The sequence below is a fragment of the Apteryx mantelli genome, chromosome 5 (genome assembly GCF_036417845.1).
Source record: "Apteryx mantelli isolate bAptMan1 chromosome 5, bAptMan1.hap1, whole genome shotgun sequence".
Lineage (NCBI taxonomy): Eukaryota > Metazoa > Chordata > Aves > Apterygiformes > Apterygidae > Apteryx > Apteryx mantelli.
In genome coordinates, this window is record NC_089982.1 from 39,535,861 (window position 1) to 39,551,777 (window position 15,917).

At 35.4% G+C, this 15,917-nt stretch overlaps 1 long non-coding RNA gene across 1 annotated transcript in view; it reads left to right on the plus strand.

Annotated features, from left to right (window-relative positions):
* Positions 1 to 722: 722 nt before the first annotated feature.
* LOC136992187 (uncharacterized) overlaps positions 723 to 15,917 on the plus strand; it is a 138,001-nt gene continuing 122,806 nt past the window's right edge. Inside the window, exon 1 of the long non-coding RNA XR_010884264.1 lies at positions 723 to 735. This is a non-coding gene — a long non-coding RNA (uncharacterized lncRNA). The remainder of the gene's footprint in view (positions 736 to 15,917) is intronic.

Here is a 15,917-nt window from a genome sequence, read left to right on the forward strand (position 1 = left end):
TTCCATTTAGGACAGCTGCACATTTTAGTCAGTTTTGCTGTAGCTGTCACCAGAAAACAGCTGTTCATTTTCTGTCCACAAGGCAAAAGTTATAATTAAATAATCAGATATATTCATTCAGAATTTGGGAGACTGCAGAAAATCATTTGTAAAATGTTTCAACTTAAAAGATAGATGTTTTTGAAAAAAGGAGTTATAGAAAGTATTTTGAAATAGCACTTCCTACCAGCCACTGCTAAAATAATTAATCATTTCTTGAAGAGGAAAAATAGACTATGTTAGAAATCTCTGGTGGATAAACTTGCGTAGGTTTTTGTTTCAGATTTTTGGGGGTTTAGTTGTTGCTTTTGGTTTTGATTTAAAGCTCTTTCATGGCTGCATAAATAATAATAAATAAATAATAATATAAATAAAAATGGAAATGGCTAATTATTCTCAACAATAAAATGCAAAGATTTACAAAACAAAAATGCTGTGTGCTATCAGCTGAAGTGAGGTTGTGGGCTTTTTTTTTTTTTTGCTTTTGTTCATGCTAGAAACTATGCTTTCTTCTTTTTAAAGCGTAAAGGATGTCAAAAGCAAGGAAGTTATGTTTATATTAACTTTTAATTTAAAAAATACTTTACGTTTTAAATATAAACCTTAAAATTTCCACAGAAGCACTGAGGACCTGCCTCTTTGAAGGCTACTTATGAGATATTATACTATGCTCTACCTGGAGTTCCATCAAATCAGGTAAGTGTACTAGATGTGAATAATCTATTGCCTCAGTTGGAGAATCAGGCTTTACCAGCTATCTGCATATATTCATGTGTCTGTACAGCTAACCAAAAATGTGTGTATAATAAATACAATTTTTTTTTCCTTTTTATGTTACTTCCCAACAGAAAATCTTTGCATCATATTTTTCTTTGGTTTTTAACCGAATTATGAAACTGCTACAGTCCTTCATAAGATGCTACTATCTCATTTTAAGGCTGTTAGAGCTGTGTGCTGAAGAAATTATATGTAGTATTCTTTCCGCTTCCTGTTTATTGTATAGCAAAAGGGACACACTTCAGCTGGTATTCTTAATCAAGCCTTCAGTATTTGGGCAAAGAATCAATTTGAATACTTGAATATATTTGCACCCTGTTTGATCACTAAGTAATCAGTGCATACATTTGGCAATCAGATTCCTGATCTGAATACACAAATAGTAGCTTGTGAATGAGAACAGGGGCTATGAAGCTGCTAGGCTGGGAGCTCCACTCATTCAGAATTAAAAGTTATTAATACATCTCCTGTGATTAGGCAAGTGGAACAGGTGAGGTTTTCTTTTTTTCTTTTTTTTTTCTTTAGCACTTTCTAAGGACTGTTGCTAATATATGGATATCTCTAAGGATTGTCAGTGAGAAAGTAAAAATTGACTGATGACTCCACGTTCTGATCTTTTTCTTTTAAATCTACAAGAGCAATACAAGTCTAATCACTTGCTGAGGAGCAAGTCTTTTGTCTCAGATAAAAAGTGTATTTCCCCTGCCTCAGTCTTCCACCTCCTCACCTATTTAACAAAGGAGAGGATGCCCAGTCTATGCAGTCCTGTCTATGCCGAAGGCAATATTGTGGTTGTAATACTGTAAAATTGGTTCTTGCTTTCTAATTGGTCTGAGTTTTGGTAGCAGTTAAACAGTCTATATGGATGGTTCTGAAGTCCATCTTCAGACAAAACTCTTGCTGATTCTAGTTGCCGCTTTCCTTTTTCTTCTCACTTTTGACTGTGTTAAATGGTAAACTAGTAAACTGTAACTGAACATCATGCCACTTTTTCTGAAATGCATTGTGTTATTCATTCATTTATGGCTATTTGACCTTTTAAAATAATTGCATTAGTAAGAAGCTCTTTGTATTTCCAAATTTGAGTATATAAAGCAGTTATATGGCTGTGTAATGTATGCAGGTTCAAAAAGGAGAAATTCTTAGAAAATACATTAATCTGGATTCTGTGTAATGTAAGTTGTTAGCAACGTCTTGATGTCTTTGCTTGATGAAATTGAAGAGCCCAGCTCATTGCTCTGCTTAAAATATTCTAAGTTTTTTGAGTCCTGAATTGGACAGTCTGGAATATGTATAAAAAAATTAAAACAGTCTTTATAGGATCTTAAGAACTAGGTTTAGAGCTATATGAAGAAGTCTGCTAACTTTTATGGTGGAAGAAAGGCCAAATTCTACACTGTTATTCACTGTAGAATGTGTATGTCTTTATTTGGAGGAACTTTGAATTTATTTATTTCATATTGTTAGGCATCTTTGAAACACCTTAAAGAATTACAGGCTTTGAGGGCAGTAAAGCGGGTGTTTTAAGCGTAGTTGAGAGAAGGCCCAAACAGTGGCTTGCATCATAAAACTGTGGGTCAGTGGATATTTTATATTCCAGATGCCTTGCCCAGTCACTTACGATGCCAATTTGAAGGGGCAGGAATTTGTATCTATGTATGGAGGAGTCCATTCTGACAGTGGAATGAATTTGACCTTTTGGATTACTAGAGTGTAGTGACAATATTTCTTCAAACATCCTTACATTGTTTCAAAAGAGAATATATTTTTTGCTGTGTATTTCAGTAGCTTTTGAGAGTGAGATGCATTAGGCTGCTTTACTTATCAGTTGTGCAACTAGCATTTTTTAAAAGTTTCTAAACAGTGAGCCTAAAAATATGTCTTTACTTCTGAAGTTGCATATTTTTCCATCTTGTTGTTCAGTGGTCCATAGCCACCTCAGCCTTGGAAATGATTTTTTCCAATGAGTGTTGTCAGCTATAAAATTCAGTCTTTTGACCTATCAGCAGAGTTCTCCCTGAAAATAATTACACTTCAGAACCATATTCTTTCAGGGAACCTGACCTCCAGCAGGCTTGACCTTCAATTGACTTCCCAGCCTGGTTTGCACTTAGCTGTGTGTACTCTGTCATGGTAACACCATTTAGGATGTAATTTCTTTTCCCTCTGAAATATTAGCTACGTTGGCAGAAGCCCTCCTGCAGACAGATTCATACACACAGAAACCACAAGCGAAAATGCCAATGCTGCTTGTTGCATTAGGGTATTCGTTAGGAAAGCTGCAGTGATAAAATGAAATGGCGTCTGTTAAGTGATTTTGCTCACATATCTCTCATGACTAGGGAGGATGTAATCCAGAAGCCTCCTTTGATAATGTGTTCCAGAATGTTGGCATTTATACGTACCTATCAGTTTCATGAGATTCTCAAAGATCTCCTAATATTTTAAATAGAAGATGAATAGTTAGCATTTTTGATAAAAGTCTTTTTTTTTCTGGACAGCACTTTAATAACTATGTTAAAACTGTAGCATAAAGGTTACTTTGATATGCAGACTATATTTTTGTAATCGTTTATGTTGCAAAACAAGCTGCTATTCACTTTTAACTAAAACTACTGCATAACTGTTTCAGTGTTTCAAGTTAATTATCAACAATTGGTTTTCATGTAAAAATGCTAAAATGAATGGGTTTGATACAGTATGTTGTTCAATTTACCTTCCTATTAAGTGGAGTAACCAAGTAGAATAAGCCAGCTTTTCAAAATAACAAGGTTTTCTTTCATCAGACTAGATATTTGTTTTAAATAACTATCATTAATCATCTACTTAAACCAGTAATCAAAAATAATCTATCTTTGGTTTGCTTTCCTTCACCTAAATTTGGTCTAGGATAGAGACTATGATAAAGAGATTAATAAAGCTTTTATTGTAAAGAAACTAATATTGCTAGTATCTCGTATATCCTTTGCCATTCAACTTCTGTGCTACATTTCACTTACTGGACTTATCTTTCCAGCTCTGGGACAGAATGGGTTATTAATATTTTCCTTTTTGACTAGTCCCACAGCACATGAGTTATCAAATTCATTTAAAATACTCACTTCTGCAGAAGACCATCATCAGACAGAAGTCCACGAGTGCTTGGGGCTCCAAGCCTTTGGGGCTCTCCAAAGTCCTTCTCCCCTAGCTTTTCTGTGGCGTCTACATTATACGCAGCCTGTGTAAGAACCTCCATAGTGTCAGTGCAAGCGCTGAATCTGCTCATAATTTAGCCTTTTTTTTTTAAACTTAATTTTGTTTTATTTTATTGGTGAAACACCTGAGGCATGAGAACTTCCTACTGCCTGTCAGCCCAGCTCTGCAGAGCTAGGACCTGCTTTTCCAATTCAGGACGCAGAGCAGGAAGCCTGAAAATCTAAGACATGGAGTTTAAAAGCTGTGGTGAAGTTGTAGAAGATACAGTCCAGAAATAAAAATAGTTACAGAAAAGCATTGTTTGTTTGTTAAATGATAAAAAGAGTTGGAGAATGGCATCAACACACATTCTTATACCCTGCTCTTTAAACTCTTTTGTCACTCGAGTTTCTTGTGCGTTGAACTTGGGGCAGAAGGACAGTGAGAATTGCAACTGCAGTGTGTATAAACTTGATGTAACCATGCTGCAATGTGCAACGCTGGTCGCTAATTGTACACTGGCTATCTCCCAGCCTTTTTTAGAACTGATCTCTTGATGCTAGGGCAAAGCAAACTGTACTGTTTCCTGAAAGATTTACACAATTGAGTCTTCTACGCATATACGTAAGTGTATGGCTTTTCAGGGTTTGCCTTTTTCTTTCTCATTTGTAAGCAAACCACCTTATTTTTCTGTTTACTTGAATAAAATAAAAAGCGTAATATGCTTCACCCTCTTTTGTCTGAAGACAGGTATAAACCAGAAATTTTTAAAGCTATTGCAATTCATTTCTCTTCAACCATCCTACTTCCACACACACTTTAAAACTGAAGTTTTTGCTTTCATAAATTTCAGAGTTTGACATTTTCCTTGAAAACTAAAGGCTCAAACTTTAATAAATAGTTCTCATGAGAAATCTCACAAAGACACTGCAAGATAAATGGGAAAGTTTTCATATGACTATAAACATATCTTACTTTTCCACAGCTGAGCAGCCCAGAAGTAAAAAATACACATTTTATCTCTTAAGCAGTTATCAGCTAAAGAGGAAAAAAAATCTTTGTTACATAGTAGCTTTTCAGACTGTAATTGTACTTCTGAAACATAAATGTTAAATGGAATTCTTGTGCAGAAGTCTTAAGCTCAGCATTTTAAAATCTAAATGTAAACTAATACTTCATAGATGTAAATTGTGAAAAGGTTTTTGTTACTTTCTTCCTTTAACTGCTTTGAAATTTTACCTTAAGGTCAAGTTAGAAAAGGGCTGTATGTGGATAGGAGTAAGTCACTGGAATTCAGTGTAAATTTAAAACAGAGAGCCCCTGCCAGTTAAATGCTTTCTGTTTACAGACAGGGTTACTAATATCACTTTCTAAAAGCCTCTGATAAAGAGATTGTGCCCTTCTAAGGCTTTGGAGTAAAGGAACCCAAGGGAGGATAAAGAATAGAAATTTGTCTGAAAGAGAAAACAGCTCTTTGGTGCAAAACTGTATGAACACTGATTCATAAGTCAAGATCTTGCAGGTGTTAATGCTGCATCTTCTGTCCATCGTGAAACACAGACCAGTTAGCAATGAATGCAGATATTCTGTGCAGGGTTTTGTAGTTGTAAGATTTTTTTTTTCTTTGCGTATCCCAGGTATGTGTTCTCTTATTTTTCTTAAGTAAGTTGAATTGATAGATCTGACAGTGACATGTGTTTCATGTGGCTATTTTAGTTCAGCAGGTGTACTAGGCTGAATTACTTTTTATGTGTCCAGCTAATGAGAGTCAAACAGCAATGTTTGAAGTGTGATTCCAAGTAAAATGATCAATAAATATTTCCTAACTTAATTTAAAAATACATTTTTAAGAGTGGCTGGTTTTCACATTAATTTTAAGCCTGATTTTTGTGATCAAGGTAATGCTTCAAAAGTTAATGGTAACACTTATTCAAATCACTTTCAGAGCCTTGGGAAAACTGTAATATTGTATTGAACCCAGTCCCTGGATTTGCTCCTCAGGTGCATTTATGATGCCTTGTTGCTGGCAGGAGCAGTGACTGGACTGGTCCAGCAGGCTGGTTACCTCCCTGGGACTCCTGCACTCCCTGGCTGGAGCCGTACGCTGCACTGGGGGAGTTGTATGCCTTGGCTGTAGCTGAGGCTTGGGCCTATGCACAGGCTGCTAATTATGAATGAACTTGATTAAGTAACATTTTTGCCTGTTATTACCTTATTCTCTTTTGTTGATATTATCCAGTGTTACAGTCAGAACTTAGAATTAGACTCCTGTTGTTCTTCAGGTGAAATTTTTCTGAAAAGTTTAGTGTTGGTTTCTGCTTTTGTTTAACAAGCAGATTTTAGCAAGTGGGACTCTCGTTCCTTCTTGAAAATCTCCTATGTGAAATAAAATAAATGGCGATCCTAAAGCCCTGATTCTGGAACTATTTGTTGGAGACAGGAACTCTGGGGTTTATCTAGGAAGCTATTTACTAACACGTCCCATGGAAATACAAAAGTGAAAAGCAGTTAAGTTGATCATGGGCCTGCATGTATCGTTGCAGAGGTAACTGCCTTAAGGCAGCGTGAGGAGGCCACAAAGTCTCTTAACCAGGGAGGTGAGGCTCACCCTGAGTTACATAGGTGACAATTCCTGTGAATGTATACTTGTGGCAGGACACTCTTCACCAGCTCTATCTGCCACTACTGTTGCTCTTGCAGCAAAGACAATGTGGTTGTTCTCCTGATAGAAACTTGTCATATTAACTTAGGCTTGGATTTCAGTTTACAAAAAACATTTTGCCATCTCTGCTAAGATGGAGGTAAATTCTGCTGAGGGAGAACAGAGATTGAGTTCCAGAGACCTAATTTGCATCTAATCCTTCAAGTCTCATGCTACCTAAATTTGCCGTATTCTGCCACTGAGTTCTACACCAATGCAACACAAAATTTAATTCACTTTAAAAAAAAAAAAAAAAAAAGGATCGGTTTGTTGTTGCTGTGTTGAAAGAAGTTAGCTTGTTTAATAAAGAAAGAAAACTGTAGCTAGCATTTTAAAATTGCAGGAAAAATAGTCTAAAAATATAGGACTTATTTCTTTTATATGAACTATTTTTCTGTGGTCACTTCCATATTCTTACATGGAATTCTTTCTGCCTACAGCTGCTTTGTGATATAGAAACAAATCTTTCTATAACAGTATTTTCCTGTAAAATATTTATAAGCAGTATTTTTGTACTTTCCTACACAGGAAGAGTGACCTTTAAAAAGAAATGGTAGTTGTTTCAGGTTGTAGGCAAGACAGCAAGGTTGGTTAGTGGTGGCGGCTTTGGAAAGGGTGTCTCTAATCTATAAATCTGTTTGGAAGAAAAGGGAAGATATAATAAAATCAAGGAAAAAAAAATTGAGCAGCAGATACTGATAGGAGTACTGAGGTACTTGGATGAACAGGATGGGAGTCACCTTGCGGGGAGGAGGGGCTGGCTCTGTGATGGTAAAACCTTTTTTGGTAGGGAAGAATGAGAAGAAACATTAGGGTAGGATGAGGAGACAAGTTGTGAGGAGCAATAGGGTAGTTAAGCTGCCCCCTGTTTTATGGTCTGAGATAGGTTGTGGAGAGTGCATAAAGGAAAAGAAAAAGTGTTGCAAAATGGAGGCTCTGGAGAGAGATCTGAGGATTTAGAATGCTTAAGAACACCAAGAAACCCTGTCTGGGAGCCTGTAAATAAAATTGCACTTTTTGGGAGGAAGGAGTAGAGGGGACTGTTGGTGCAGTGTTTGAGCTGCTGCCCTTAACAGTTCTTTGCAGAATAAAGGGAAAGGAAAGGATCAACACCTGGATAAAAACTAGTAAGCTGGGAAACCAGCTGGTGTTCTGATCCCTAAAGAAAAGATTCTAGGTCAAAACCTGAAGAACAAAAGGCAACACCTGCAAAAATACAGCTATAGGAACAAGAAATGCCCTGTAAACTGCCTGCAAAGTTTGTAAGATAGATGTTTGAACTATACCAGAAAGAGATGGTCTCCCGAAGGACCTGTGGAGAGACGGTCATTCCGTCAAAAAGACTGCCGTGTCAGTCCTGCTGCAGTGTCAGGTATGACTGTGGTTCTTTTACAGTTACATGATGCCGATTGCCTTGCTCTTTGTTCTAAATCAATGGAAAATCCTCTTTTGAATAAAAAGACTGAAAGATATTTACACTGGAATAGAGGGTATTAACAATTTCTTGGGAAACAAGGTTAAAGAGAAAAAAATCTAACTTATGCTGTCTCATACCTTACTAAACTGCTTCTGGTATATGCATCCTTATTCTTGCAGTAAATACTGTAGAATAAGAATGGTTCATTAAGATGCTGGGAAACTGTTTACACAAAGTAATGTTACCATACTGATGATTATTCTAAAATCATTTGTGGTGCCTGGATTTCTTCAGAATACTTGAAAGTGGATGTGATTGTGGGATATATTTGCATTTGTAGCAGTGTTTGGAGTACAGTTCAAACATCCTAACTCTTTTACATAATCTGCAAATTGGGTAGGTTTAACGTATCACTTAAACATCATGGCTGTATCTATTACAGAATCTCCCAAATTTACTCTGAAGTTGTGAGATAATGGGGCTATTTAGAATCTCTGTGCTCATGTTTCTTAAAACTGTTATCCAACTGTCCTAAGCTTCCAACCATATGGAAATGTTTGTGTTTTCCAGAGTAAACGTGTTCTCTTTTGCTTGCTTTTGCTTTATGGAACCTAGTCTCTGGGATTTTTGGGAGCTGTGAAAAGAATCTTTGCTTCAGTGATATGGCGTTATTCCATTCCTTCCAGTCTGTGGATTAGTGGGTCTTCATCCTCTCACTGAGGTGAGATGGAAAAAGAGCTTTTTGTGGCAAAAAAATACAATTCAAGTGTAAACACTTAGTTTTCATTACTCCTTCCTTCAAGTGAAAATTATCTTTCGTCAAATAAGATACTTAGTCAGTATGATCTTTGTACAGGTCTGGAAAATGCAGACCTCCAAAAATAGCATTTAATCTAAATATGTGTATTTTTATTATTAGAGCAATGTGATGTATGAAAAGCGAGAGTCCTCCTGTCTGTTTTCTGGAAAGTCAGAGATTTTTATCCTGAGGCCACAATTTTCTCCCTTCTAATTTTTGTCCTAGGTGTTCATATATCAGTGGTCCATTAATCATTATCCTTCACTCTGAAGGAGACTTATTTTGTGGGTAGAGTGGGCACAGAATTCCTCCCTAACTGTACTGCTAGATGTGCTATTACTTTCTTCACTCATAAATCTACACTTGCTGATATTTTATCTGCTGGTATAAACCTAAAATGAAATGTCTAACATGAGGACTCCATAGAACAAAGCTTTGGCTGCCAGTTGCTATTATGAACAGACATGCTAAGAAGCCAGAGGGCTACAGAAGGTAAGTGCTTTTCTATTCAGAAGTTGCTCTTCTGCAGTGGGAGTCCTGGATGATCATTCCAGTGCAAGGCAACAGTCAGCTTGCGTGAGATGACTTATTGCACAATCACATTGCTGCTTGTCAACTGAACATTTGAGTTACCAGTGTATTGGTAGCAGTACAGTAAGAGGCGTGATGTCTGCAGTGAAGGAGGAAGTGATGGAGGAATAATCAGAGCATCCTGGAATCTTTGCAAGCAAATTCAGAATTTGGGCCTAAAACTCCAGTCAGGTGTGATGCGTTTGAGGATCCCTTTGGGAGAAGTACTCGTTAGGACATACTGCTCACTAAAACAATTTTGTAGTTCATGGGTATTATGTGCAGACTTTACTGTCATAGTGGTGAAAAGCATCATCTCCTCACGCGCCAAAGATAACAATTCTAATATTGATTGAAAACCATGAAATCAGAACTTCTTGAGGATGTATACGCCCTAATTGAAAAGTTTTTCAGGTTATTTGATATAATACACACTTATCTAGTGTGCAGCTTAATTCTCAATATTTATTCATAACTATATTTTTCTAATTAGAAAAATCCTTTCATTCCTCTAAAAACATGTTGAACAGGGGATGGCCTGACTGTTTTACAGTAAATAACTCCTCAGTTATGTGTTGATGATAATTTAGGAAGCCATCATTGATGTTTTCAGAAAACTTTTTTTTTTTTTTTTTTTTTTTTTTTTTTGATGATGAGCCTAGTTAAAATGAAAATGGCTGCAATTATGTTGGAGTAGAAAGTTCAGATAAGATTTAATCTGCAAGTGTTTTGTTTTTGACTGGCCTATAGCTGCTGTTCCCTACTGGAAGATAATATTTTTCATGTGTGGTGAGAGAGGGAAGGAAATGCACTGTGAAACAAACTGTCCAGAGAGCTCTAGTTGAGCATGTATTTTAAATGCTGATGACTCAAGGAAGTGGGTGTCTGCCAAAGCTAAAGTTGATCATTGCTTCACTGCTCAAACAGAGATACAATGGCTTTATACTTTGATGCTAGCAAGTCAGATTTTGAAATCCCTTATTCAGTGAGGAAAACAAAAGTGATGAAGGAAAAGTTTGCAAACTTCTACTTGGTTTCTAGTGCATGATTCTGTTTCAGTTCAAGATCACTGTTCCCTATCCATGCTCTTCTTTGGAAATCAGAACTTGGCACTTCTGTCAACAGTTTTTGTTAAAACTGTGTTCAGCTTTAGTCTATGGAGCAATAACATGCTTATGTAGTACTCCTTTTTTAAAGGAGCCTCTTACTATTATCATTCATTATATGGAGAATAAAATGAAGTGTGTCATCAAGCAGTTATCAGATGAAAATGCTAAAAAAAAAAGATTTTTACTTGTGCTAAAGTTCAAAAATGATACTGTTGTCTAAGATTATTTCTTTCTCTTGTTTCCCTGCTATACACTGTGGTCGTGCACACAGGATCACACAAGCTTTGAGCCTTTCTTTCTGTGCTCATTCATCTAAGTCCTTTACATTGTCTCTCATTAGCTAACCTAGAGAAGATTCTTTGCATTCCAGTAATAATATTCTTTGGAGTAGCTTAATTTGTCCTTGTATAATTTTCTGTCTTTGGGAGAAGTTAGGAATTCTACTTTATTACCCAGTGAGGTGTATGAAGTGTAAAATAAAATTATTTTATGTCTCCCACAGAAAACTAGTCCATGGTCTTTCTACCTGCTGGGTCCAGGCTTTAATATATTGCAGTGAAAGATGGTGTCTCATCTAGATGCATGTTAGACTGGATGGGAAGAAAGTACTGAGTATTTAGGCTAAAAGTAGTAATATATAAATACTGATTAGGTTTATAAATATCTATAGTTATCTATATGTTTATATACTTACATATATATGTATAAATATAAAAAATACTGATAGAGGATATTGTTCTATACTTAAATAGCACAGTTGAATGATGTTTAGACAGCGACAGCCACGGTGTTGTAGCTGACAAATAAAATGTGGATTCAACTGAAGGGGAAAGAACTACTCCTTTTTGTTTCTATTATAATATGTGAACAGTTAAGCTGCTAGTGCCTTGTTTCCATGGTTTCAGACTTACAGAAGCTCAAGAGCATTGGTTATCCCTTATCTTACATGTGGACAGGACACTTTTCAAGGCAGATACTGACATGCCATTCTCTGGCCTTATGCCAAGTGTAAGTACATGACTTTGCAACAGCTATGTCGGTGAGCCAGTCCTGGTTTATGGAACTTGCATTACTTAGAATTAGTAGAGTATTAGAAACTGATTTTTTTTTTTTTTTTTTAAGCTCACTGCAAAGAAAATCCTGTTTGACTTCTGAAATGGATGAAATGAGCATTCAAAACCAGTTTTATTTCTAGTCACGCCGTTATTCTTAATAAGATAATGTATTACAAATATGCTAAATTATGTTACTTTGAATCAAATAGCCATAGAAGAATACAAGTATTATTATAAGAATGAAAATTACCAATAGACCAGTATTCAGTTGGTTCGTAATGCAAGTGATCAAGAGTCACACAGCAATTTAATTCTGCAGCTACTAGGAACAGGTTCACACAACCTCATTTGTTTTATGAACATGTGGATTTGATTTCTGAGGCAGTCTCTTGAGAGATTAGACTTGGCCACAACAGTAGCCTTAGAGTGTTTTCTTGATCTCGTTGCATCTGGTAAGTATTAATATGGATCAGAATAAAGACTTGTTTACTCTGTACATGTGTATTTGTATCTTTAAAAATGAAAGAAGGGTTTACAGCTGCTTCAGCTATCTCCAGATTACTAGAGCACATGCTAGCTGATTGCCTTCCCATAATATATCATCTTTATTCATTCATCTTTTACTTTGAAAGAAAATCTGGTGGAAGTATATGCACACATATCAAGTGCAAAGATCATATAAAATGGTAGTACAAAGGTTAGAATAAGACTGTGAAAATCATTGTAAAATACTGCCTTTGCATTTAAAAATTCTGTCCCAAGTATGTGACACTAACTCCTCTGACATCTTTTACAAGATTACAGAATGATGCATCTTCTTCTTTGCAGCACATATGTACACATAAATGTATCTCCCATATTCACATTATCTGCCACTCTATTCAGTTACTTGGGAGCACTTGTACTCTCAGGATTCAGGGGATTCCCAGTGCTGTAACTCCACTGACAAAGGTGGCTGCAAATGGTGGAGTTTAAATATGACCTGTGTCTGTAGTCCTTTTAATAGTAGGAATATGTGGACTGAATTACTCATTATTTGGGAAAATGTTCGGTACTGTTCGGATATAAGAGGCATACTATCTCCTGTTTGCACTCCAAAGTCCAAGTTCACTGAGGTGCTCAGCATATTTAAATGTTTTTCAGAAGAACTTGAAGCTCTGTACACTGAACATGTAGTTAATTTTCTGGATAAGAATAATCTCATCAATTTCAATTGGATTTTAAGCATATACTTAAAGTAGATGCCTGAATTGAGCACCATATAATGCTTCTAGCAATCAATGATAAATCTGCCAAAAAGCAGTGTATTTTCCTTAATCTCTACAAGTAAGGATGACTGTATTTCATTATTGTGTATAAGCACTGGCAGACGTCATGCGAGATGTGTTTTTTAAGATGTGTTTTGTGACCTATTCACTTTACCTTAATATGAAATCCCATTTTGTACATATAAGGATTGAAAGTAATATAATTTATTTACAACAGAGTGTCAGGGAGGAGAAACTGTTGCATATTTAACCCCCCCCCCAACCCTGTAGTCCTGTGCCACAATGTTAAAATGTTGTTTTCTGTAGCCAGTAAAACTAAGTATTGATAGCTATAAAACAGCATTCCTTCAAAGTGTTCCATAGTTCATATTCACGCTCCTTGCTATAATTACAGACTAAAGGCGAGTTCCCCCTCCCCTCTTGCAGATTTCTAAAACATTTCCTTATATTACTTGTAATTTTGAATGGAAATAAGTCTGATGTTTTTAGACCTAAGGGAATGATTTAAGGAGGCAGTGAATGGTAATGAGCTGCTAGTTCTACCAGACATAAAATAAGTGAGAACATATGCATCTACTTCCAGTAACAAGAGCCTTTATTAAAACAAAATGTTGCAGTGGTAATACCATGAGCAACATGCCTTGAGAGGCTGTTAACTATTTAAGATACAGAGCATCTACAAAACATTCTCTGAATACATTTAGTGACAAAGGGTAGCTCTATTTTTAGTTATAATTTTAAAGCAATACTACACAACAAAAGTAGTAAAAAATGCTTTGAAAGAGTAGAAATTAGTGATAATTCCACAAGTTTCAGTGAAGAAATACAGTAATTTCAAATGCATTTCCATAAGTTATGTTCATACTTTAGTCCTTTTACTAAAAGATTTTTGTGGGTTTTTTGTTTGCTCTTTTTTATTTTATTTTATTTTTTTTACTTCATTATGATGTCACATTGGATCTCTTTGAATAGGCATGTTTAAATTGCATAGTGTTCATTGCCTTAATTTAAAATATCATTTTGAGAGTACCGTTCTCAGTTGTCCAGTAATGAGTGCTGTCTGGTATCAAAAACTTTTAATTGCCATGTGGTATCGAATACAAAAAAACACTTTTTTAGCAAATTGTTTTTAATCATCACAGGTTCCTTTGCATGTTGTGATTTACTAAGAGAAAATGAATGTCTATAGGATAATGACACAATTGTTTTACATTTCTCAAGGAAATGTATATGCATTGTCCTGATATTTTTAGAGAAATGGGTGTATAGAAGAATAGATAAATCTGCCATATTCTGCTGTAAGGACCAGTTAAATGCTGCTGAATATGTGTGTATGAGGTCTGTGATTCTTCTCCTTTCTGTTGCTCTCGATCATTTTACTGTTGCCTGTGTTTTGTTAGTTCAGTAATAAAAAGTATTTTAGTTTGAGAAATGAGTTATAGTTGTCTTGCTGGACTATACCAGCTTGGTTTATATGTCCAGTAAAGTACCTTTTACACTGTTCTGTCACTGGAATGAAGGTTTAGAAAGAATGTAACTCTCACTGAATTTTAGAATTTTATTCTTTGCAGTACTAAAATGATGTAAAGCAGCTATCATTTAATGAGAATTAGGATTTTTTTTTTGTTTGGTGTTGATGTTGATACAGATTTTGAATATGTTCCCACATTTCTTCAGATTATCTTATAATGATAATGTATTATGTATCTTACAAGCATTAGGTATCTTTATTGCTTTCTTGCAATGAATCTGTACCAATGTGAATACTTTGAATATATTTTATCATAAATAGTTGAATTTTATTTCCATTTGTTAAATTATCAGAGGTACCATGCAATAATTGTTTATTATCATTTTGCACTAATTACTGTCTTAGGATAGTTTTTTTTTTTTTCTTTTTTTGGTTATGGTAAATATCTTCAAATTGTCAAAGGTTTTTTTCATATTTTAAGTTTCACTCCATTGAATCTGACTTGATGACTTTACTCTTTTACTGCCAGCACTGGTTTTTCATTTTGTTCTACTTCAGGTGGTGTCAGCAGTATCAGTAACTTTATTCTATCTCACTTGGCATTTATGCTACTAAAACTTGCATAGAATAAGCCACTTTAAATTTAATTTAAAACTTTTTTTTTGTTTTCTAGTGTTAGCCTGATTCTGTCACTTAGTAAGGTTTTTAGGTTTTGTTTTCATTTTTGAACATGTCAGAATTTTTGATGGACTAATGTGAGGTAGAAAGTATTATGCAGAGATTCTTGCTATCACTTGTGCTTGGCAGAAGTTCATGCCTTAAACATGGGGTAGAATATTAAGCATGAAATAGTTTAGTCAAATTTATGATGAGCACACGGTGCCAGTGAACAAAGACAAATAAAACGTTTAAGGTCTGAGTCAGTACTGTTTAGATCAATGGGAAAATTTCAGTCAATTTCTTAAATTAGTCTGAATGGAAATGAAGAACTCAGTGGCTGTTTTGACATCTCAACTTGCACGTGAGAATGCATCATTCATTACTACAGTTTTGCAGAGGCTTGCAAAAGCGAGTCCTCAGATATTTTGGAAACACCTTATGTGAGTTATGGGGATGTGGTTGCTTTTCTTGTGTATATTGTTTGCCAAGGTCATGTGGAGTATGGGGGAAATACCATATGATTGTCCAGTGGATTTTGCTCACTAAAATGTTGTTCAGTATTTTTCTTAAGTACCTCTTTTGAAGGGAATTCATTAAATTGATATATGTGATACAAATCCTGTTGTGACTCAAAGTGCTTATATTTGTAGTGATTTGTTCTAGACATTCAAATAAGTTTTTGAGTGATACACAAACTATAAAACCTGCATTAAAATTGTTTGATTTGTTTGGTATTGTACTTCATACAGACAGTGGTGTAGCAGTTGATGGTCAAACTTAATGGTGTCTGTTATTTTCTTGAAGCAATATTTTGGAGAGCATAACATTATTATTGCATTTCGTGTATTCAAAACTTGATTGGATTTGACTCTTGTAT